The 25,657-nt window shown below is 47.9% G+C and overlaps 1 protein-coding gene across 6 annotated transcripts in view; it reads left to right on the top strand.

Annotated features, from left to right (window-relative positions):
• The window catches only part of XKR6 (XK related 6), a 179,008-nt gene that overhangs the window by 39,228 nt on the left and 114,123 nt on the right, over nt 1-25,657 (top strand). For 5 of the 6 annotated variants that reach the window (XR_001877315.1, XR_001877317.1, XR_001877318.1 and 2 more), the window contains 2 exons: nt 10,792-10,907; nt 13,245-13,535. The exons of the other annotated variant lie outside the window; for it this stretch is intronic. The gene's annotated coding sequence lies outside the window, so the exon portion shown is untranslated. Of the gene's footprint in view, nt 1-10,791; nt 10,908-13,244; nt 13,536-25,657 lie in introns of those variants that run through there. 6 annotated transcript variants of the gene reach the window in all.

Genomic DNA, 25,657 nt, shown 5'->3' with positions numbered 1-25,657 from the left:
CACCTTCCACTAGCCCAGGTTGCTCCAAGCCCCATCCAAGCTGGCCTTGGACACTTCCAGGGATGGGGCAGCCACAGCTTCTCTGGGCAACCCGTGCCAGGGCCTCACCACCCTCACAGGGAAGAATTCTTTACGAATATCCCATCTAATCCCTGTCAATTTGAAGCCATTCCCCCTTGTCCTGTCCCTCCATCCCTTGTCCAAAGTCCCTCTCCAGCTCTCCTGGAGCCCCTTTAGGCTCTGGAAGGGGCTCTCAGGTCTCCCTGGATCCTTCTCTTCTCCAGGTGAACACCCCCAGCTCTCCCAGCCTGGCTCCAGAGCAGAGGGGCTCCAGGCCTCTGAAGTGACTTGTCACCTAGAAACCCAGTGTGCTGGGGGAGATAATGAATGGCAGAACTTTTGCCAGGTACTTTGGGAAAATAGCAAGGAGATTATAGAGGGGAGTATTCCCACAATGAACACGCTGTGGCAGGGATTTATTTTTTCCCGCTAAGGTGTAAAAGCAGGAGGTGTGTGAGCGCTGATTACTGAGAGGAGCGAGTTTCAAACACTCCCCTAATTTAGCACCTCCTGAAATAGCTCCGAGCCCGTTAAATGAACGACATTGCTGAGAGTCTTTCTGTCTGAGCACACCGGGAAAGCAGTGGGTTCTCCTGTTTGCAGGGAGACTGAAGAGCCTGAACAAAGGAGGGCAGTTACGTGCTCAGCAGCGAACAAAAATACCTCCCAGCCCGCAAGGAGTAGCAGTGAATGGTGTGCTGGGAAAAGAGGGCAAGTGCTCCTGCTTTGTGGTCCCCAGCCCTGTCCTCACGAGGTCACGTCAGGCGAAAGCTGCCGGTGCATGGAGGCAGCTCAGGTACAGCTTTTTAGAAGGGCACAGAGTGAAAAATGAGCAAGAAGAAGGATTAACTTGGCTCTGCCTGGCAAGCAGGACCAGAGCCCTCACTGGGGGGAGCACGGAGGAAGGTTGGCTTTAAATTTTGGCAACCCCAGAAAGGTGAAGCAGCATCTGGCTTGTCTTTTTTGGCACTTTCAGATCAAACCCAGCGTGCCTGAGTGTGACCTCGCTCCTTATCCTGCACCACCCGGGCTCTGTGTGTGTTCTGATGGGATCTTTCACCGCATCCCATGCAAAACTCGGTTGAATATTCCGAGATCCTGGACCGCTTCCATCCCTTGGCATCGTAGTGTTTCAGCAAGCACCAATTTTCTTGTTTTTCCTCCGTGCAATTGGAGAGTCGAAATCTGTGATGAATATATTAGTGTTCATTGAATTACAGAACAGACATTTAGCATTTTTCCTGAAGGATCCTAAAATGCTTTACAGGCACTTTAATGTATCACCACCCAAATGCAGCCGCTTTTCATGCTTAGATTTAATTCAAGATGGAGGGAGAGAATTTGCTCTGTTATGTCACAGAATCACAGAACAGTTTGGGTTGGAAGGGGCCCTAAAGCTCATCTCATTCCAAACCCCTGCTGTGGGGAGGGAACTTTCCACTAAACCAGGTTGCTCCGAGCCTCATCCAGCCTGGCTTTGAACGCTTCCAGGTATATCCCAAAGTTTCTTTACAGGAGGACAGATTGTGAGTATTACAAAACACAGGAGATGGCTACAAGTGCACCCAATCCCCCTCTTACACTACTGCTGGCCTCAGGCTGAGAGGTGGCACCTCGTGTGGTTTGTTTTATCCAGGATCCAGCTGCATCATTGGGATTTGGAGGTGCAAGACAAGATCCGTGGCTCTTTATGAACCAGCTGGATGCCCCATCGTGTGTTGCTGGGAGTTTCCATCCTCCTTTTCTCCTGAAATGAAAAACCCTCCAAATATTCAGGGTGAAAGCCAATAAATTATTCATCTGTTCTTAGACTCGTTAAGGCTCTGTAATTGGGTGTAGGCACTTCTTCCACTCTCCCAGCACTGTCTCACTCCTGAGCCAAGATTCATTTCCACAGGCAAGTGCTCCGCTCTCTTTCCTCACGGATAACGGGTGTGTGAAGAGTCCCTGTAGCTCATCTCTCCTGGAAAGCAGCTCCTACCTTCCTTCAACAACTCCCAGGGATGGCTTTGCTCACTGATGCTCCTGTTGCTCCAGCCCTGAGCAGGGATTGTTAATCAAAGCCGCAACCAGCCTCTTGCACGTCTTTTGTTTCCCAGACTGGTGTTCTGTGGTTTCCTCTTCCTCTGATTTTTTTCCTGTTTCCATTTGAAGGCTCCTGCTCCATCTTCCCCTTTCTTTAAGATATATTTGTGCATTTTTTTCCCTCTTTTGATCAAAACAATCTCCAGCCCCTGCCAGGATCGGGATCTCTCTGAGTGTTTTCAAATGCACAGCGAGACAGATTTGGTCCTAAAGAGACCTGACTTGTAATTTGCACTCAGTGGAAGCCCTTGAAATGCAAAAGCTGCCTACAGTGTTTGTACTGGATGTTAAATAGCCTGGACACCAGGCTAGAAAAGATGAAACACCACTTTTAGAGGGCTGGAACAGCTGAAATCTCCCCCTGAGTCTACAATCATGGCAGTGTCCGAAGAACCTGGCACAGGTTGCCCAGAGAAGCTGTGGCTGCCCCATCCCTGGAAGTGTCCAAGGGCAGTTGGGGCAGGGCTTGGAGCAACCTGGGCTAGTGGAAAGTGTCCCTGCCCATGGCAGGAGAGTGGAACTGGATGATCTTTCAGGTCCCTTCCAACACAAACCATTCTGGGATTCTGTGGTTGGTAGCAGAGTGAACACTTGACTGCAATTAAAAACCAAAATAACCTGAGGCAGAAGGACAGAATTCAAGTTTGTGGTGCCCCAGGAAGTTTGAGATAACTCTTAAGTTTCCTGGTGGATACCATGATTCCTGCAGCCCACATGGAATCACTACAGAGCTGACAAGGAAAGAGGAGGGCATGAAGGAGCTGGAGGATAATGCTCCAGCATCTTGGAGATGCTCCACCTTTGGAGGAGCCTTCAGGCAAACAATTCACTAATTTTTAGTTTAAAATTTCACTTATTTTGCAGGCTGCTGCATTTAGGGAAAGCTGCCATTGAGCAATTCCAGTTTTCTTCACAGCTCCCAAATTTTGTAAACACTGTCACTACAAAAGGCAGAGCCACTTCCTAAAGTCACAATGTGGGAGTTAATTCACATTTAAGGTTTGGGTTCATCTCATTTGGGCTGATCTTGTGCAGGTGTGAGACAGGGGGTCAGACCCTGATGGGGTGGTGCTGATTTATCACCCGAGAGCAGAAATACTCCTTAAATGTGAGGTACCTGGGACATGGTGGCTTTCAAGAGGGGTTTAACCATTCACAGCCCTCCCTGAGCTTTTCTGGGGACAGTTTGGGTACTTTCATGTATCCAAAGAGCATTGTAAATATTAAAATGCAGTTCCAACCCCTTAAGGAAGCATTGGTTGGAGACAGATGGGTGAACTGCTGAAGATAATCAGGGGTCAGCTGGTTAAGCCTTATTTTTTGCACAGCCTTGTTGGGGTTACAGAGTGCTCTCCTAAAGAGCATTTACTGCATAATCTGGGGAGATGAGTGTAAGGGAGCCTTTGAAGGAATTAGGGAAATTCAGCTGAGACTATTTTGCATTCAGGCAGGAGAGAGCTGTACAGGAACCTGAACATGGAAGAGATCCTCTTCTGCTCCCCCAGCGATGTTGACCCTAAAAACAAATTAAAAACTCCTTTTCCACGTGCCAGGCTGATCTGTGACTTCATTGTGACCTGACAAAGTGGAGTTGCTGTGAAATGTGCTCCAGCTTTTGGGAGGGGGGAGTTAAGATCACTGTTTTTCCAGGAGAGTGATACAAAAATGCTGACACTGCTCATTTTTTGAAGGAAAAATCCCTGTGTCACAGCCTTGTGGGAACTAATGTGGTGTCAGAGTGAGCTGGGCAGAGATGAGTTTCCTCACAGTAAGAATCTGCATCAAAATGTGAAATGATGGAAGCTGGAGAAATCAGGCTGGAAAAACAGCTCTTTGGTGTTCCCCCAGCTAATGCCGGGATCGTGATCCTCGGAATGTGGAGTGCAGTGTCCCAGCAGGGCAGCACTTCCAGTCTGTCTGCCTGGAAGACCCTGTGGCATCTGTGACAGAACCACAGAGGTGCTGATTTGCTCCTTACCTCTGCTGGGGATAAGCAAATGGCACATTAATAGAGGCTTGGAGGAGTAGTTTGTGCTCTGGAGGGCTGCACTGAGGAAAATGTTCCCTTAGGAAAGAGTTTCAGGGTGTTTAGGTGTCAGATCAGGCTTAGGAGGAGTAACTTCAGCAGTGTGGACTATCCTGATCATGGGATAGCTGTGTGGAGCTGTACAAGGGGAGGAATCATCTCCTGAAGAAAGCAAATGACAGGAAGGATTTAACTTTGCTTTCCTGGAAGTGATGCTGTCGCTCCCAGAGGAGCTGGGATGCAGGAAGAGATGTCCGGAACAGACCCCATGGCTCAGGGTGGAGCTGCACAGTTGTCCCCATCCCTGGATCCAGAACAAATCTGACAGTCCTGCTGCCATTTATTTTCCCATAAAAATGGAGCCATCTCCATGAAGACAGGCTGGGAGAGCTGGGGGTGTCTAGCCTGGAGAACAGAAGGCTCCAGGGAGACCTTCCAGTACCTGAAGGGGCTCCATGGGAGCTGGAGAGGGATTTTGGACCAGAGATGGAGGGACAGAACAAGGGGGAATGGCTTCCCACTGCCAGAGGGCAGGGCTAGATGGGGTATTGGGAAGGAATTGTTGGCTGTGACATAATAACTGATGTGTTGGTGGCATTCCTAGACGTGTTTGCAGAGGATCCCTGTTTAATAGGATATCCAGAAGTAGGTGTGTTTCTCTGGATGTTCTTGGGATAGATCTCCTTATTCTGAATTCTCATAATATGAGTGACCAAAAAAACAGACAAACCCCAAGTGCTGGTTTGGTTTTACTGTTTGTTACCCTAAAATTCCTGGCTGGGATACTGGTCTGACCTCAGCAGTTGGACTTGATGATCCTAAAGGTCTTTCCCAACCTTAACAATTCTATGATTCCATGATTCTCTGTAATGCTTGTGAACTGGAGAAAAAAAATCTGTTAAAATTGGCATGTTCAGCAGCCAGCAATATCCAAAAAGCCCTTTTGCTCCTCTCAGGTTACTTTTGCATATCCAAAGAACCTGATTTGAGCCATGGGTTTGATGTAGAGGATGCTGATATGCTGCTGGAGGTCCTTCACATTCCCATGCCTTGCCTTCCCCACACCTTTCCCCAAAAACCTCTCTAACCCCCTGGAACACCCCTTGGCACAGGGTAGCCCTGCTGCTGGATCCCCCTCTGGAAGCTGCTCTAATATTAACCCTGAGCAGCTAATTTTGTCCTTTCTGAATTTAATTTAGACTTTCACAAAGCTCTCCCTTGACCTCAGGAGTTCAGGGGAAGCTCTGTAGAGGAGTGGCTGTCTGTCTTCCCTGGCATGTGTTGTTCCCAAACCAGGTTTATCAGCAGCCTTTCCCAGATTTCCATTAAAAGCACTGATGTCCTGGTGTGTAATATTCTGGATAAATCCAGCTGTATTAATGTCTTATCTGATTTCTCCTGTGACTTTCTTGCTACCCAGGAGAAAACCAGGGAATGACCTCCCTCTGATGTGAGTATTCTTGCCATGAGAGGGAAGAGGAGTACGGATCATGCTTAAAATTTTCCTTTTGGAATACCAATCCAGGTTGATGGAATTGATTTGTTATTTGCTCCCCAAGGCATAAACTTGTAGTGGAGGTGCTGGACATAAATAACTTTAAGCAGTTTAGCTGGAAGTCTGGATCCTCACCATCCCCCTTTTCCCTCCTCAGTCTCCATTCCTCTCTCCTGCCTGGCACCGTAATGACTCAGAGGGGTTTGTATCTATTTCCACGTGGCTGCCTTGGAGATCTTTTTCAGCCAACTTCCCTTTGGACTATCTACAAACATTAAAAGATGTTTGAAATTACTCAACCTCAACGGTGCTTGAAATCGAGCCACGTTCTGTTGTGTCAACACAGTGAGTGCTTCAAGTGCTGGTTGTGGAGGCACAAGAAAGGTTTCCAGCTCTGGTGCTGCCCACAAAGCTCCCTTATTAAGTGATGTTTCCCCACCTGGGAGCTTAAATGTGCTGCTCTGGTTGCTTGTTTGTCCATCTTCCTTTATTTTATTTGCATTCTGTGATCAATGAACAGCTTGAAACAGTCCCTTCAAGACATGCTGCAAGATTTCCAACCCCCTGCCATGGGCCGGGGCACTTTCCACTATCTCAAGTTGCTCCAAGCCCCATACATCCTGGCCTTGGACAGTTCCAGGGATGGGGCAGCCACAGCTTCTCTGGGCAACCTGTGCCAGGGCCTCCCCACCCTCACAGGGAGGGATTTCTTCCCAATATCCCATCTAACCTTAGCCAGGTTCAAGGCCAGGTTGGACAGGGCTTGGAGCAACCTGGGATAGTGGAAGGTGTCCCTGCCCATGGAATGGGGGTTGAAAGTGGATGAGGTTTAATGTCCCTTCCCACCCAAACCACTGTAAGATGTTTCTATAGTCCTGCTGACTGATAGGCTGGTTCTGTCTGGGTCATGAGGACAGGTAAATTTACTCTCTTAATTTTGAAAATGATGCATTTCAGTGTGTACAACACAGTCCCTCTGCTTTTCCTGGCTCGGGATTTCTTTCCTTCACAGCTTTGATATTTTTTTTAGTAAATGTCTGCTTACAGCCCACTATCATCTGATGTCTAAAGGCATCTTTTAAGTAAAAATGAGGCTTGAGTTTATTTTTCAGGTCAGGCAATGGCTGAGTGCTCAGTGAGCTCTGCTGATGTTAGATCAGATGGTGAAAAAAATCCTCTCTCTGCTGGTTCCACCTCCCAGCGAAAGCAGCAGATTTCCCTCTGAGGTCAAATTAAGGAAAATACTTAAAAGACCTATGATTTCACAGTAAAGTCCTGTGATAGTGTTGGAGCTGCAGAGGGGAGGTTGGTAAAGGCCTGTTTTGTTACCTTCCAGTTGGGATGTCTCCTGAGCAGTGCTGTGAGTGCCAGACTAATGAAGCCTGGTGTCCCGGGGGCTCGGGGCTCACGCTCGGCTGCTCCGGACCCAGGAGGGAATTGCAGAGCTCTGGAAGGTTTTTCTCTCATTTCCAGGCCTCTCCTCTGTGCAGATCCCGGGAAATGAGAGGTTCACACTATTGCCTTTCCCCAAGGATGAGAGTAAAGGAGGCCCCACCGCCCCCATTCAGCATCAGGGTGAACTTTCGTGGCTCCAGCGGATTTTAAGCATTTATGTTCCGTGGAAACTCAGGGTCTAGAGAGTTAAATCATAAAGGGCTGGCTGAGGGACTGGGGGGAGCTCAGCCTGGAGAAAAGGAAGCTCAGGGGGGACCTTCTCACTCTCTACAACTCCCTGACAGGAGGGGGGAGCCAGGTGGGTGTTGGTTTCTTCTCCCAAGCAACAAGCGACAGGATGAGGGGAAACGGCCCCAAGCTGTGCCAGGGGAGGTTCAGGTTGGACATCAGGAGGAATTTCTTCATTGGAAGGGTTGTTAAACATGGGAAAGGGCTGCCCAGAGTGGCGGTGGAGTCCCCATCCCTGGAGGTGTCCAAGGAACGACTGGATGTGGCACTCAGTGCTCTGGGCGGGGGGACAGGGTGGGGATTGGGCACAGGTTGGAATTGATGATCCTGGAGGTCTTTTCCAGCTCAGAGGATTCTGTGATTCTGTGAAGAAGGGTAGGAGGGGTCTCAGCTGCAGGGAGGACACAAGGTCATGTTTCCATGGGTGTCTCTAGTCACAGAGACTGGGCCTGAGCCCCAAATTGGCTGTTAGAGGGCAGAGGGAGGAGACACCCTGAAGGTTCCTGTTCCTCCTAAGGCTTTGTTGAGAGAGGAGATAGACTGGAAATCAGAGAGGACACATGTGGATGTGGGAAGCTGAATGAAAGGGGTGTCTGAAAAGGAATGACAAAAGTGGGTTTCGAGTGAGAACGTGGGAAGGGATGGTGCAGGCAGGGGATGGCTTTGCTTTGTGGGCAGGTTGCAAGTCTTAAATCTTAAATATTTGACTTCCCAGGAGATGTTTGAGGATAAAATAGTAGGGGAAGAGAAGAGCATGGCAGCTCAAGGTTGTTATAATATCTAGTATCACTGGCTTGTCCTAGGGGAGATGATGCCTCCTGAAAGGGGGTGAAGTTTGCAAAGGGTTTGGGAACGGTAAAAAAATTCATTAAAATGTTTGTTGAAGGACAGCAGGACTCACTCTCCTAATAATTGCAGGGATTCAGGAAAAACTTCAAAATGCAGCTTTGAAAAGAAGTATTTAGTAGAGAAAGTCCCAGACCACTGGATGTTTGCTCCAAAAGAGCTGTTTTCCAGAGGCTGGATGGAGATCCCTAGAGGGGGTGTGTGTGCATCCCTGTGTGTTTTGGAAATCGTGCACATTTTTGAGGTGACTTTGGTGTGATCGTCACATGTAAGGAGTTTGAAGTTCTTAGATACCTTCTGCAGTGGGACAGGTGGGGATCATGGAATTGTGGAATGTCCTGAGTTGGAGGGAATCCACAAGGATCATCCGGTCCCACTCCTGGTCCTGCCCAGGACACTCCAACAACCCCCCTGTCCCTGAGAGCGTTGTCCAAACACTCCTTGAGCTCTGGCAGCCTTGGGGGCTGTGACCAGTTCCCTGGGGAGCCTGTTCCAGTGCCCGACCACCCTCTGGATGAAAAATGGATGCTCAGTCGTAACCTCATGGCTCCTAAAGCTCTTTGAGCGCTCCCAGCAGCTGAGCTCCGCGTTCCCTCTCTCAGCGCGGGCGTTCCACGTGCCATCTCCATTTGGAACGTGCCATTCATCTGGAGCATTCATTAACATGGGGAATTATTTGCATATTATTAGCATTATTACATGGCAATAAAGCTGCCGCTGGTTCTCCCCTCCCTCCGTGTCTCCTTCATCACCCGCCTTTAGAACGCTCTGAATCCCGTTTGTTGTGTGACAAACTGGGCTGATAAATCTCGTTACTCACTTGAATGGCTGGGAGACTTCACTGCACATTACTGAATTTGGTGAATTATGTAATAAATGCATAATTAAAATTAAACCCAGAGCCTCTCGTGGAACCTCAGAAAATGCCGTTTGTGATGAATTACAGAGAGGCGTTCACGGGGTACTGAAATTGAAGCCTAATTATTTGGATTTATTTTTAATCAATATTTAATGTGCTACCTATAAGGTCCTGCAGACCCACAGCAAATCTGCTGTTGTGGCTTTGCTGGAAAGCACAGAAAGTGTGTGTAGAAAAAGATGTTTGTTTTCATGGGGCTTCATATTTTAATATTTGATTACAGAAAAGGAAACTCCCCTGAGCGCAAAAATTTCTTCAGCCAAGCGAAATGTCTATGAGGGGTCGGGTTTTGCCCAAATCTTTTCCCACTTGATCACCTTTTAATGTTGCCCAGAGAGATTGTGGATTCCCCATCCCTGGAAGTGTCCAAGGCCAGGTTGGAGTGGGCTTGGAGCAATCTGGCATAGTGGAAGGTGTCCCTGCCCATGGCAGGGGGTTGGAACTGGGTGATCTTTAAGGGCCCTTCCAACCCAAACCATTCCATGATGGTGCTTTATCGGAGGAGAATCACAACAACAGGAAATAATTTACTCTAATGAAGCTCTGCTTGATTGTTCACTCATCAAATTGGCATCAGAATCACCTGAATTGTATTCACCCATGTTGTATTTCTGTCGTCCTGGTTCTTATTTCAAGGCAGCTGCCCGAACTGCTGTCAGGTCTAAACTTGAGATGTGCTAAAAAACTTCTTTTCTCTGTGCTTAAAACGGGCTTTGGAGATATTTTCTTGGGCAATGTTTTGAAGGCAAACAGCCTGCAAGTTTAATTTTGAAAGGTTTGTCTCTTAAGTAGGAAATTGAATAGAAGGGATTTGATTCCCTTAAATCCCCGATTCTAGAGAAAGCAGCTTGAGATCTCAGTAAGAGAATTAACACACGGGTTAAACTCACAATAAGAAGCAGGACTTGGAAAATGCCTATTCAGACGCCCGTTAAGGAAATAATAGGATTAGTTCTTGTCGTGTCAGTGTGGATTCCTCAAAGTGGGGGCTGTGTTGGTGCCCTGGCCATGAAATTGGGGACAACGCCAATAAAGATGACTTTTCTTGGAGGCAATTCCTTTGAATGTTTAAGCTGGTGCTTGTGTACACACACAGCACAGGTAATTCAGGGTGACAAATAAGCCACTGACAATCCTCCCCCCTCCCCAAATGGGTTGTTTGGGACCGAAACCAAAAATCAGGAATACACTGTGGCAGCATGTTTTAAGTTCCTGTAAACAATTTTTTATTCATTTCTATCATCTGTTGGAAGGACACCATGTGTTTCCATTGTAAGTGTATATATATGTGTGTATATATATATGTATACGCTATTCTATATACTATTATATATGTATATATACAAATATATGCACTATATTACTGTATATTTCCATTATATACGGTATTATACTATATACTATACTATTTATACATATATATACACTTACACTATTCCATTATATGCTGTATATTTCCATTATATGTTTTTGATAAGCCACGTATTCCAATGTGTATATATTTTAATGTATATACTTATATCCATCATTTAAGATGAAGCATTTTTGTCTCTTGTTTTATTTGTTTGCTTGTTTATTTGTTTATTTTCACCGTTATTTTCCAGTCCAACAAACCATTCTTTTCAGTTTCCCGTGCCTGCCATTCCATAATCATCCCGTCTGTGTCTTTGTTTTTAGCTTAAACCAGAGAGAACGAGGCGTTAAGGCAGAATTGGGGTTGTTTTGACGTCACCCGATTCCATCATAGAAGGTGCTGTAGGAGATCAACGTGCTGGAAAACTTCCAACAAAATGGTAAAGAGAAAAAGAAAGGCTTGTGTTGTGCTCTCACTCCTCTGCTTGTCTTCAGACGCAGCTGCTGCTTCCCCGCAAAGCTCCTCTTTACTTTTCTTTGGGGTTTCCGTGGTGTGTAAAGTCCTGGATATCCTGTAATTCCCTAAAAAGTGCTTTGAGAGCAGAGGGGAGTTTTACCAAGCAAAAAACTTCTAAGAAATTGTGGATTTCCCATCCCTGGAAGCGTTCAAGGCCAGGTTGGACAGGGCTTGGAGCAACCTGGACTGGTGGAAGGTGCCCTGCCCATGGCAGGGGGGTGGAATGAGATGGGCTTTAAGGTCCCTTCCAACCCAAACCATTTAGGTGATTTGGGTTATCATTAAATGACTAAGAATGAAATCAAGTTTTGTCTAGGTAGATAATTGGCAAATGCACCAAATCTGCCTGTAAATTGTCCCCAGTGGAGGAAACAAGGCAGGCACGTGCTCGGGCTGATATTTCACAGCAGAGCTTTCCCGAGTACTCCTTGAGCTGCAACTTAAAGAAGCCAAAAAAAAAAAAAAAAAGCTTCACAGATTGGTCTATTACAGAGAGTATTTGCTGTGTTTTGGCAGAGGGTTTATTTAGGGGGCGTGTGTGAAGCTTTTGAGAGAAGTCTCTTCACATTTTGAAGTGCCAGACTCGTGCCTCTAACGCTGCCTGCTCCGAGTCGCAGCCAAATCCGTGCTCGTTCCAGCTCGAGTGTGTGTTTTAGCAGAGTGTTACTCCACACAAGAGTAATCTTTTAAAGCTGAATAATCTTACAGTTCTGGAGGACAGCAATATATCACATTACTGAGCTTTCAATTCAGGATTTTAAAGAAAGGAGTTAATTTAGAAGAGCTGCACTGAATGCACAAACACATATGTGCATATGTACCATACATTTTTCTCATCCCTGGATTGCTCTTGCATGAAATTCCTCATTCTGCTCTCTGAGCTGTTCCTTTCTTACTCACTGACAGGAGTTGCTCTGTTCTAACCAAAAGTGCTTATCCATATTTTAAGTACATGTCTTTTTAAATGTGTCCATTTAAATTAATATTTAACAGAGCAGAGTCATGTCTGTGGTGTAAAGTGTCCACTTATGGCTGATCGTTATTTGAGGTGATTGAGCCTCCTTGTACTTAATTTTTTGTGCTTTTTATCCAGCAGGATCGTTTTTAGATGAGTTGATTTACACCTCAAAGCAGGCTATCTCTCCTGGAGTACTGGGTTTCTCAGTTAGCAGCATCCTTTTAGCAGCACAAATGGTGCACTGAGTGTGGAAGGATGTCTCATCCCAAGCTAGATATCCCAATTCCTGTCCCAGTATAAGGTGGAGTTACCAAGCTGTTGGCACCCACTTGTACAACATTTTTTTTAAAGCCTTTGGAATGGTTAATTTACCCTGCTGGGATTTTTTTTATTCCAGCTGACTTCATTTATCAGTCTCTTCGCTGAAAAGGTGCTCAGACATTAGAACAGGCTGGAGCCACCGTCCCTGGAAGTGTTCAAAAGATGTGGCACTTGGTTTAGTGGTGGCCTTGGCAGTGCTGGGACAGTTGGACTTGATGATCTCCGAGGTTTTTTCCAACTTAAAGGATTCAGTGATTCTAAGGGAGGTGTCCAGTCAGAGCTACTTGTCTTGGCTCCCTCTCAGTTGGCAACACTCAGTGTGTCCTCTCCTAGAAATCCTTCTTTTGATTCCAGCTTTGACTGGATACCCACCTCAGACAGCAGACCTTTGGTGGGATGAGCTCCCCCACCCCATCAGGGATCCTGGAACATCCTCTGGTGCCTCTGGTATTTTGTTCCCTGGGTGATAAGCTACAATATCCCACTGAGAGCTGCAGAACTTCCCTGCTGCACAGGATGGCCTTGGCCATGGAGCAGGGAAGCTGGCTTGCTGATTCCATAGAATCCCAGAATGTTTTAGGTTGGAAAGGAGCTTAAAGCTCATCTTGTTCCAACCCCCTGCCATGGGCAGGGACACCTTCTACTAGACCAGGTTGCTCAAATGCAACACCTTGTCCTGGATCTGAGCCCTGTGACCAGTAGTCGTAGAATTTTTAATTTTGTCAAGCAAATACTCTGTTCCTCCAGTTCTGCTGAATTTTTTCCACTAATAAATAGGAATGTGAGAGGACACCACGTGGAAAAATACACCTGTTGTACTTAGAAGCAGATTTTTGTCAAGTGGTTCAGTTCCTGTTGGTCTAAAGCATTATTTCAATTTTTATTTCACCATTTAAGCTTTAATTGATAGAAAATGGTTTAGTTAATATTTGAGCATTACTATTTATTCATTTTTTTTCTTTTCTTCTTTTTTTTTTTTAGGTCTGAAAGGTTTTTATGGGTGGTGAGATGTTCCAGTGCTTGGATCAATGTGTTTCATTAAATGTCGGGAAGGAGTGGATTCTTTTTTTGTTGTTGTTTGCTTGGGTTATTTTAAGTTGCTGTAATTATAAGTCAGCAGAGCTGATCCAGGTGAGAGAATCGTGTAATGGTTTGGGTTGGAAGAGACTTAAAACTCATCCCATTCCACTCCCTGCCATGGGCAGGGACACCTTCCCACTATCCCAGGTTGCCCCAAGCCCTGTCCAACCTGGCCTTGGACACTTCCAGGGATGGGGCAGCCACAGCTTCTCTGGGCAACCTGTGCCAGGGCCTCTCCACCCTCACAGGGAAGGTTTTCCTCCCAATATCCAATCACATACAAATAAATGTTCACAGAGCAAATTAAACCATCCCAGGCAGGAAAAGATCTGGAGGAGCTGCCACAGAAAACAGCAAAGGGAAGTGGGAGGGTTTGGCCAAGCTTGATCTCAGGAGTGGGATGGAAACTGTGATATCCTCATGGACCAAATGAGGCTTCTTTTAGCAGAGAAGGTTCCACAAAAGAAACTGGGACTTTTGACAAGGGCAGTCAGTGATAGCACAAGGGGGAATGGCTTTAAACTGAAGGAGGGGAGATTTAGATGAGATTTTAAGAAGAAAGCCTTCCCTGTGAGGGTGGTGAGGCCCTGGCACAGGATGCCCAAAGAAGCTGTGGCTGCCCCATCCCTGGAAGTGTTCAAAGCCAGGTTGGAGCAACCTGGGCTAGTGGGGAGGTGTCCCTGCCCATGGCAGGGTGTGGAACTGAATGATCTTTTTGGTTCCTTCCAACCCAAACCATCCTGTGACTCTGTGATTCCATAAGAGCTTGTCAGAAGTAACTCCGCTCTCTGGGATATTTAACCTGCTCTGTTCTCACTGAGCCGCTGCTGAACCCTCTAAAAGAGCGAGGCTTTAACTCCCAGCCTGGTGTGTCTCCCGAGTTCAGACATCTCTGCAGAAGATTAAGCAAGTTAGAGAAATTAGCTTTGATCCCTTTCTGCCAGCATAGGATTATTCCACATCACGCTGGGTTTGAAGTTCATGTCTAATCCAGTTTTACACGTCTCGGGGGACTCGGCTTCTTACGGCTCCGTCTGCGCTGCGGCCGTGTGGTGCAGCCTCTGATTTAGTGCTGCTCACTTGATACTGAGATTCAATTTGCATTTCCATTACTGCCTCTCATTTCATCCCCGTGCCACGTACATAATGTCCCTGCTTTGTGGGATATGGCTTCCAAAGGCATATGGATCGTTATCCCTGTGCTATCTTAGATTCTCACTACGCGCTCAGTCAAGATATATATAGATAGATATTTAAACCACCCTCTTGCAAACAGCTCTGGGTGTTTTGTGTGTAGGTTTTCAAGCTGTAGAACATATTTACCTACGGAAAAGGTTTGTAGTGTCCACCTTGGATGGAAACAACTGGTGTGAAACAGGATTACAAGAGCCACATGCGCGGAACTAATGCTGAGCAAGGCAAAGAGGAGGCTCCTGTTACTGTTTTCCAGAGGTTTAATCATCAATCCTGAGGGTTTTTTTAATGCACTGCATTTTATTTATGATGTTTGTAAACCCATAAGTTTTCTTTTTAATAAATGTGTATTTTCAAAGCTGAAAAAAATCCTTGTCTGTGATCCTTTGAAGTGCTTTTTTACGGGCATTCAGCATTCCAAACATTTTCTCCTCACACACACCAGGGATCAGGGTAACAGAGCAGCGGAGCAGTTCAGCCCATGAGCTATTTTAAGTCCCCAAACGATGCATTTAGAAATGACAGACTGTTTTGCTGGACTGATAAAAGCTTGGTCAGGGCTGTGTTGGATTTGCACCCACATCACTCCCAGGGACCCTTCAGGAACCGCCTTCTGGAGTAGAAAGTATTGGATAGGTCAGAAATACAGTTTATACACCAAAAATGTGTTTTATAGGTCAAGAATTAAAATTTCCAGTTTCTAGGGGTGTCTGTATTTTAATGGAAAGCCCAAGAGATCCCAAAAATGAATCCTCCTCTCTCCCTGTTCCTTCATTTCATACACACCTTGTAGTAGTATTTCATTTTACTTAAAGAAAAGAATGCAGCATTCACAGAAAACAGAGACTTTTAAACACTCTTGTAGCCTGGATGGGGGAGAATATCCTTGTTTTTCCATGCTGAATCTCTTGGACAGCCTGTGCTATTCCTTCACTGGCAACAGCTCACTCAGAGCCCAAATCCACCCCAATGACATTTAATCACAGGATCACAGAATGGCCTGGGTTGGAAAGGGCCTTAAAGATCATCTCATTGCAACCCCCTGCCATGGGCAGGGAACCATCCTCCTCCCCCAAAGCTGTTCTTGGCAGGAAAGTGCCATTAATCCTGATGGGAGGCAGCATTTTTAGGGATTTCACATCACCGGCGCAACAAAGACGGGTTTGGAATCCTCCTCCTCCATCCTAAAAAGGCTTTAACCAGACCAAGGAGCACCTCCTATAAAAAAACCAAGACGTTTTTAAGCAAATGAGTGCTGGAAGGTCACAAGGCTGTCAGAGTGACTTATCTCCTCTCCCTTGGAATGGCGTTCCTGGGAGGTTGTGGCGGACGCTGCGTGCGCAGCCGTCTGGGCCGGATCCTGCGGAAGGGCTTCGGGAGATCCGTCGGATGCCCCGCTTCATTTAAAACGTTTGGATTATTTAATTTTTTTTTCTTTTATTATTTTGTTTTCTTCTCATCACTGTAGTAAAATTCTTTTTACGACCCCTTGGGTATCACCTGCTTTTATAATCTTTCTATAATTAAATTTCCAAATCTGCCTGCGAGCTGGTGATGTGTTAAAACCTCGCAAACGGGACCCTTTGTGTGTTAACCTATATTTATGTTACTTTTATTCCTTCTGGCAGTAATTATCCTGGCTCTAGGCCTAGGATTAATGTATAAGATGCTGAACATGCTTGATTTTTTCCTCCCCTTCTCTGTGGCAAACTCGTCTTATGCAGAGCAGGGCATTTTTAAAACCACTTCCTATGAAGTAGTTTAACTGTTACCCCTCTTAAGTGATTCCCTGGAGAAGCCAAGGCAAAGGTTAATTGATCCTGTGCCATGGATATGAAAAAGAGAAGTGATTCAGCCTCTGTCATGGAAGTGCTTGGCTGTTTCTGAGCTTGATGTTGCTGCACGGCCACGAGACCGTCACCCCTCGCTGCTCTGTAGGACCTGGGGGGTCTGGATGTAAAAAAATTGGATGTGCTGGACAGAGAAAGGGTCTGGAGCACCAGGAGCAGCTGAGGGAGCTGGGGGGGGACTCAGCCTGGAGGAAAAGAGGCTCAGGGGGAATTCCTGGCTCTCTGCAGCTCTCTGAGAGGAGGGTGGAGCCAAGTCGGTCTGTTCTCTCAGGAAACAAGGGACAGGACAAGAGGAAATGGCCTTAAGATCCCCAGAGGGGTTTCAGATTAGATATTGGGAACAATTTCTTCCCCAAAAGGGTTGTCCAGCCCTGGCACAACTGCCCAGGGCAGTGATGGAGTCCCCATCCCTGGTGGAATTTAAAAGCCATGTGGATGTGGCACTTGGGGACCTGTGTTAGTGGTGGCCTTGGCAGTGTTGGGTTGGCAGTTGGGCTTGGTAATCTTAAAGGTCTTTTCCAACCTAAATGATTCTGTGATTCTGTTATTATTTTGCCGTGGCTTTAGAACTGTTGGGCTTGAGGACATGGTGCTACAAGATCCTCGAAGAAATCATGAAGGGTTTGCACCCACCTTAAAATACCCTGGGGTGACATTTATTCAGTGTCTTACCATGTAAGAATTAAGGGACATCAGAGAGGTACCAACGGTTTTTTGGAAACAAGAGCGGGGGTTATGTGAGAAATGAGCACAGCCCTTGGCATGGGCAATCCACAAACTTCAGGCAGATGGGGAAGGGCAGTTCTGGTTGCCCAGAGAGGTGGTAGGTGCCTAATCCCTGGAAACATTCAAGATCTGGATGGATGGGGCTCTGAGCAACCTGGTCTAGTTTAAGATGTCACTGCAGGGGGCTGGAACTGGATGGTCTTTAATGTCCCTTCCAACCCCAAATGTCACATGTCCTCTCCTCCCAGTGTTGGCCAGGTTACTGATCACCTGCTTTATCCCTTTGTAGCATCACATCCTTAATCCCCTCTGTGGGTTGACCAGGAAAGAGGTTGGGAAATACTCGATGGTGTTTCTGGGCTGCTGGTGGATCATCATCCTTTGGGGGTGTTCCTCATGGCTGAGCTCCCCTTGGGCACACACAGCCATCTCCAAACACTGCTCAAGGTGGCCTCAACGAGTCTGTAACTTGACTCTTCAGCCTTCCTGGAGCCCTGGATCGATGCAGTTCCGTAGGCTTTGCTGCTGTGTCAGGAGAAGTGCCGGGGGCTGTAGCAAACGTTGCCCGTCGGGAATTTTTCCTTAGAAAACCTTTCTGGAGTCATTGATTTGCAGCATGTCTGAGCCAAATTTAAGCATGGAGCCACATAGATCTGGATTTAGCCGTGCTGGCTGTTTTCCCTGGGAGGAGGGATCACAGGGATGGATTTGATTGCCTTGGAAAATTAGTGTTGATTTCAGTGAAGAATATTTTATTACAGTGTTTGCATTGGCATTGTCTTCACAGGATAATGGCTGAGAGTTTCCTGTGTTTCCTGTGCTTGTGTGTATTTAATGATTTAATCTATTCCTTCTGAATACAGGCTTGGACCAAAAAAAAAGAAAGGTCTGGCTGCCTCTTCTTAATATCCCATCATAAAATAAAATCACTAATCCCAAAGGTGGAGTTGCAATTAAAAAGAAAAAGAAATAATATTGGAAAGTATTGAAACGGAATAATATGCTCTAAATAGACTCTGGCTGAGGTGTTGCTTTAGTTGTGGAAGATGACAAGGTTGTAGTGCTCTCAAAACTTGGGATGCTGTTAGAGAATCATGGAGTGGTTTGGGTTGGAAGGGACCTTAAAGCTCATCTTGTTCCACCCCGTGCCATGGACAGGGACACCTTCCACTATCCCAGGTTGCTCCAAGCCCTGTCCAGCCTGGCCTTGGACACTTCCAGGGATCCAGGGGCAGCCACAGCTTCTCTGGGCAACCTGTGCCAGGGCCTCCCCATCCTCACAGCCAACAATTCCTTCCCAATATCCCATCTAACCCTGCCCTCTGGCAGTGGGAAGCCATTCACACTTGTCCTGTCCCTCCAGGCCCTTGTCCCCAGTCCCTCTCCAGCTCTCTTGGTACCCTTTTAGGCACTGGAAGGGGCTCTCAGGAATTACTGGTGCTCTCCAGAAAGGTGCTGAAGCCTCCTTAGGCATCAGCAGGTAACAAAGGCTGTGTCTCCAGCCCTTTCAGGGACAGGTCCTAGCTCCCTGTAATTTGCAGAATCATGGAGTATCCTGAGTTGGAAGGGACCCACAAGGACCATCCAGTTCAGCTCCTGGCCCTGCACAGATGCCCCAACAATCCCACCCTGTCCCTGAGAGTGTTGTCCAAACACTCCTGGAGCTCTGGCAGCCTTGGGGCCGTGCCCACTGCCCTGGGGAGCCTGTTCAGTGCCCAACCATCCTCTGGGGGAAGAACCTTTTCCTGAAATCCAACCTAACCCTCCCCTGGCACAGCTCCAGCCGTTCCCTCAGGTCCTGTCCCTGGTCACAGAGAGCAGAGATCGGAATGGCCCTTCCAGTGCCCCTCATTAGGAAATGGAGGATCCATCATGGAGATTCCTTTTCCTCTCCTGTTATACAAATGTGAAGTGATGAGTTGACCAAGCTATTGACCTTTAAACCTTGTTTTCCCCTGTGTGGGCCCTCAACACTCCCTCTCAAGCTCCCTCCAAGCCCCTCAGTCCCTGTCTCCACACCAGGAAGGTTCCCCTGCCCTGAGGACCCAACCATTTGCTGCACACACTTATATTGCTGTTCAACAGCACCAGGCAGCTCAGTCCACTTCAATTCAGGCTCTGATTTGCAAAGATGAAGGCAGATAAGAGTTCTTGCTCCAAGTTTGTGTCTGGGAGTCTCCAGTATTCCTGCTGGCTGCTTCCAGCAGAGGCAGAGAGCTCCAGGACAGGGCAGGTGTGCAGTGAGCTCAGTATTTGGATATTTTAACCTGCCTGTGCTTAAAACTCAGAAGTTCTCCCTCCTCTCCCTTCTCAGCATCATTCTAGCCATGGGATGTTTTGGATCAAGAGGAAATACCTTCAGACAGTAATGAAAAGGGCTGTGTGGTGCTAAAGCTGCTCATAAATTCAGCGCTGGACCTGTTAAACCAGGCTCAGTCTGGCACTGGGGGAACGAGTGCAATCACATAAAGGTATCACAAGGACACAGGTTTGGCCAATTAAAATAACAGCTAGAACTAATGAGACAGAGGTGATGCTTTATGGAGGCCAGGGTGTGCATCCACCTGGCACAGGTTGCCCAGAGAAGCTGTGGCTGCCCCATCCCTGGAAGTGTCCAAGGCCAGGTTGGACGGGGCTTGGAGCAACCTGGTCTAGTGGAAGGTGTCTCTGCCCATGGCAGGGGGTGGAATGAGGTGGTTTTTAAGGTCCCTTCCAACCCAAACCATTCTGTGATTCTATGATTCTGTTTGCAGAGTCAAGGTGGTTCTTCCTGCTAAGGACTGGGAAGAGAAATAGAGGGATGGATAGGAGGGGAGGGTTGAGCATCGCTTAGAGGTTATTGCACATTTGGTGTAAGACCTAAGCTTTGATTCACAGAATCACAGAATGATTTGGGTTAGAAGGGACCTTACTGACCATCTATTCCAACCCCCACCATGGGCAGGGACACCTTCCACTATCCCAGGTTGCTCCAACAAGGAATCGTATCTGGGATTTACAACAGCGTATTTCTGGATCAGGAGCACCAGTCAGGCTGTGCTCCCTCTGAGCATCTCCCTGAGCTGCTTTTCTTTATGAGAGGTTGGAAAGCAGGAGCAAAGGAGCCCAAATGACCCATCACTGTCGTCCCCTGACTTCACAGTCTCTCTGTGAGCAGCAGAAGGGTTATTTAAACAGCAGTGGTTTGAACCATGCTCTTGAAATAATTTTTCTCTGTCTGCAGCCCAGATACCAACCTCTCCTCTGAACTGAACGACTCTCATGGTTACTCAGATGCTTTCAAGGTGCTGTCATTCCCTTTGTAAGCACCTGTGACATTTGGAGCTGCCCAAATGGTTTCTACAGCAGGAATCCAGCATGGACCAGACCCTGCAGGAGAAACAGCATTTATAGAAGCATGTGTAGACACCGGGGTTCAGGCTGGATGTGCTGTATGAAATTATTTAAACTAGATATTGGGAAGGAATTCTTCCTTGTGAGGGTGGTGAGTCCCTGGCACAGGTTGCCCAGAGAAGCTGTGGCTGCCCCATCCCTGGAAGTGTCCAAGGCCAGGTTGGACGGGGCTTGGAGCAACCTGGGCTAGTGGGAGGTGTCCCTGCCCATGGCAGGGGGTTGGAGCTGGATGATCTTTGACGTCACTTCCAGCCCAAACCATTCTATCATTCTATGATAAGTAAGTTGCTTTGCAAACTGCAAATGTGATTATTAAATGAATCTTGGTTATTTTAAGTGAGTTTTGAAACCTTTTGATGTGGGAACAGTCCCATCATGTGATTCCGTGGCCACAAAAACCCGCTTTTTATTTTCAAAAGGAAAAACTCAAAACCTGGGGAGAAATTCCCAGGAGGGATGTTTAGCAGCGTTCAAAGCTCTCTGCAGCTCTGTTTCTTTGTGTGTGGGCAGGAAGATTTCTCTCCCCTCAAAACAAGCAGGCTCCTCTCCCTAAAATCCCTCTGGGCTTTGACGTAGCCTCCGGACCCGTGGTGCCTTCTGATGGTGTGTGAACTCACCTGAACCATGGGAAGCCACCAACACTGGGATCCAGCTTGACAAAGAATTTTCATGGTGGTTACTTAGCTGTGGTGGTAGCTGGGGTTTTCCTGGTGTTCAGAGATCCCAAACATACCGTCCTCGGAGTCCACCTCTCATTGCCTAAGACGGTGTAGAGCAGCTTGGGGAGATGTTTGGCCCTGATTGAAGCACCTCTTGGGATTCAGGGCACAGCTTGGAAACCTCTAGAGGCCGGTCTAGGCAGCTGTTTCCCACTGCTTGCTTTTCCATGTGCTGCCTTTTCTCATAAATAAATAAACACCTATTCCTGGTCTGAAATTCCCAAAGGTTTCTGGCATCTCAGAGAACCAACAGGACCGACCGGGGTGGCGGAAGGGAAAATTCCCCGGTGTCATCTCATGCAGCCACTTCCATTCACAGTTCCACAGCTCCAGTCAAGCAGATTAAGACATGAGAGCATGTGGGACTTGGGACTGGTCTCTGGCTGCCAGGAGAAGAGGCCTGACAGCTCTGCAGATGGAACAGCAAACCCAGCTGTGCTGCCCCTGCTGAACCTCCACCACTCCTTGTCTGCCAGGGAGCAGGACAGGCTGTGGAACCCGGGCTCCTCTCTGTGCTCAGCTGGGATGCTCAGCTTCCTGGAGGAGAGCAGGAGCAGCTCCAAAGCTTGGAAACATCCCTGATTCCCTTATAGGATCACAGAATCCTTAAGATTGGAAAAGCCCTCTAAGATCATCAAGTCCAACCATTTCCCAGCACTGCCAAGGCCACCACTAACCCATATCCCCAAGTGCCACATCCACACAGCTTTTAAATCCCTCCAGGGATGGGGACTCCACCACTGCCCTGGGCAGCCTGTTCCATTGCCTGACCACCCTTCCTTGAAGAATTTTTTTTCCTAATATCCAATCTAAACCTCCCCTGATGCCACCTGAGGCCGTTTCCTGTTGTCCTGTCCCTTGTTCCCTGGGATCAGAGCCCAACCCCCCCCGGCTCCACTCTCCTGTCAGGGAGTTGCAGGGAGTGAGAAGGTCCCCCTTGAACCTCCTTTTCTCCACCCCAGCAATGTTGGATTAGATGCTGGATTATGTTAGGATTTATTGGTCTCCAGCGGAGTTTGCCAGAGATCACAGACTGTGCCCCAGAGCCAATGCCAGAGCAAATGTAGCTGTCACTGAGCTGCCAGGTGGATTTTGGTCCCTGTGGTCCCTTCACTCCCAGGATTTCCTGATTCTGAGGCCTCCAGGGACAAGATCACTCACTAATGCAATTTGAGACCCATCACTCAGGGAAACCCTGTGGGAATCCAGCACCAACTCACTCCCACCTTTGCTGAGCCCATTGCTTTTGCTGCAGGAGGAACTGCTGTGCTCAGGTGTTTCCTCCCATCTCTGTCTTGCACCAAAATACTTGTTTCCAGTGAGGAAATGCCCTGGTGTATGATGGAACCCCAGCTGCCCTCAGCACCAGCACGGCATCCAGGCCTTTGTCCTGCTGTGAACCACGGTCCCAAAGGAGGCCCCTCCAGGGCAGGGAGCAGCCAGGCTGGAGAGGGGAGGATCAGCTGAGGAAACCTCCCAGAGCAGGAGCTGTGTGTGAATTTAGAGGTCGAGTGAGGATAGGAGAGGCTCTCAGCCAGGCTGGGATTGTGTTCATCTCCTCCCACGCCTACACGGAGGAAGCTGCTCCAGGGAAAGGAACCACTGCAGCCTCCTCTGGATGCCTGGAGATTTCTCCATGAGTTGCAGTGGAAGCCTGCAGAGGGGGCTTGGACATGGATAGGTGTGTTTTGGTGGGCTGTGACCATGCCTGGGAATTACATCAGCTGGCTTTGGTGAAGCCCCATCCACAAAGCATCATCCATGCCCAGAGAAGCTGTGGCTGCCCCATCCCTGGAATTGTTCAAGGCCAGGTTGGATGGAGCTCTGAGCAACCTGGGATAGTGGAAGGTGTCCCTGCCCATGGCAGGGGGTTGGAACGAGATGAGCTTTAAGGTCCCTCCCAACCCAGGCCATTCTACGATTCCACGATGGATTTAGGTGGCAGAGCAGTATCCCATGAAAACCACGCACAACCCGTTACCTGTGCAGCCTCTCCGGGGTTTTGGGAACCACCAGCGAGCCTCACAGTGAGGGAGAGATGTGGGGGGAAGCAAATCCCAAGTGGGAGTGTGTTTTTGTAGCAACACTGAATTCAAAAGGAGCCATGAGTGTGGAGACAGCTGAGTGACGGCACAGCCTCCGCTCTCCTTTTACACCGGGAATTATTTCCGCTAAAAGGGCTGCTTTGCATTTTTATTTAATATTAATTTCCCACTTAACAGTGTCACTCATGTTGCTCGAATACAGAGTGGGATTATTCACATCTGAGTACAGAAAGGCAGGCTGGGCATTACACTTTCCTGAGGTAGAAGTTCCTGCCCGATTGGTTTGTGGGCAGGAATAGCTTTTTCCATGTTTCTGGGAGAATCAGCACTGACAGAGGATAAAATACTTCCCTGGGTCCTGGGACAGATGGATCTAACATTCAGCTACCCACTAACCTCCTGCTCTGGGGACAAGATCTGTTGCCTCAGATGTTTGCGCTCTGTCTGGCACAGCAGGGCAGTCTGGGGGTTATTTTTATAGCAGTGCTAAATAACTGTGTCTACAGGGTTTGGGAGGTAGGAGGGGAAAGACTATCGGGGCCTTTTAAGTGTGACTTGGTGGTTTATCTGTGTTCAGGGTCATGTAACACAGGAGATGTTGTGTGATTCTGCAGCCTCATGTGTGGTTTCATCCACCCCCAGAGCTGCTCATCTCCAGTGTCCTGGTGTTGGACAGATCTCCCCTATGGAGACAGGCTGGAAGAGCTGGAGGTATTCACCTGGAGAAGAGAAGGATCTAGGGAGACCTTGGAGCCCCTTCCAATGCCTAAAGGGGCTCCAAGAAAGCTGGAGAGGGACTTTAGACAAAGGCCTGGAGGGACATGGCAAGGGGGAATGACTTCCCACTGCCAGAGGGCAGGGTCAGATGGGATATTGGGAAGGAATTGTTGGCTGTGAGGGCGGTGAGGTCCTGGCGCAAGTTGCCCAGAGAAGCTGTGGCTGCCCCTGGATCCCTGGAAGTCCAAGGCCAGGTTGGACGGGGCTTGGAGCAACCTGGGCTAGTGGAAGGTGTCCCTGCCCATGGCATGGGGTGGAACTGGATGGTCTTTAGGGTTCCTTCCAACCTGAACCATTTTATCATTCAATGATGAATCTAAAATCAAGTATTCCCTGTTGGAGGGATATGTTGCCCTTCTCTTAAATGATTTATTTCAAATGGATGTGATCCCTGAAGCTTGTGCCCCTACTCGGTGTCACTTCCTCATTTTAGATTACTGCCAGTCTTCATTGAAGAATTCATATCTGTTGACCCTGGCTGTGTTCTGTGCCACCCATTCCTTCCAACCCTTCTGCATTTCACTGCTTGTGGAATTGCAAAGCACGGAGGTGGATATTGGGCAGCCACTGCCCTGCAGCCTGGAGAACCTGTAACCTTGCTTTACTCAAACCCCACACCCCTGCTTTCAGTTGAGCACAATCTTAGAAGGAACTTCGTTAGGTGATGCTTCTACTGGTGAACCTTTAGCACCTTTAAACACCTTTATCGGAGGGAAAGTGATTTGCAGGAAGTTTCCCATCCCATCTTGAGCCAGGTGTCCCACTCCACTTCCACCCACCGACCTTCCTGCTCTCATGTCCTACTTCACAGCTGGTCTCAAAATGGGAACAACAATTCCTGCAGGTTCCCACGGCCCGTCACCGTCCCCCAACCTCCGCAGCACTTGAGGGTGGATGTCCAAAAGCTCTTGAAGTACTGACTTTGTACCGGCTGCTGTTCTCTCTCTGCTGGGAGCTGTCCTGTCACACAGGCTTGGGAAACAAAGCAAGGACAGCCAGGTGCTGGAATGGCTCAAAAAGCCTCTTTTGTTTGCTTTTCGCCCTTGAAAGGCAAAATGATGTCATGGAGGAGAGATGAAGGCACGAGAAAGCTCCTTGTGGTGTTGACACCCGAGTTTAGGAAGTTAATTGCATAATCTGCCTTGCCAGACTCCCAAATCCTGTGTCACGGTGGTGTGGTGTTGAAAAGGGGAGTATGCAGAGTCCAGAGTATCATTCAGAGGTTTGCAAGCTCTACTTGAGAGGAGAGCTAGAGCCCCATTCCTAGAAGTGTCCAAGGCCAGGTTGGACGGGGCTTGGAGCAACCTGGGATAGTGGAAAGTGTCCCTGCCCATGGCAGGGGATTGGAACAAGATGATCTTTAAGGTCCCTCCCAACCCAAACCATTCTGTGGTTCTCTGGAGCCTTAGGGGCAGGTTGGCAAGGAAGGGATGAGCTTAATCAAAGAGAAAATTCTAATAAGATGTGGAATTTTCTGGTTGCTGGTTGCAATGGGGTTGTGGCCCCAAACGAAGAAACTCATCACGTTTTAAACCTCCCATACAAGAATTTCTGCGGGAGGGTAATAAAGGCACAAGCTCGACAAAGTACAAGGAGGTGCTGTGAGGGAA

Source organism: Lepidothrix coronata, unplaced genomic scaffold (genome assembly GCF_001604755.1).
Source record: "Lepidothrix coronata isolate B3197 unplaced genomic scaffold, Lepidothrix_coronata-1.0 Scaffold179, whole genome shotgun sequence".
Lineage (NCBI taxonomy): Eukaryota > Metazoa > Chordata > Aves > Passeriformes > Pipridae > Lepidothrix > Lepidothrix coronata.
The sequence above is the reverse complement of the archived record's forward strand: the minus strand, read 5'-3'. Positions and strand labels throughout refer to the sequence as shown.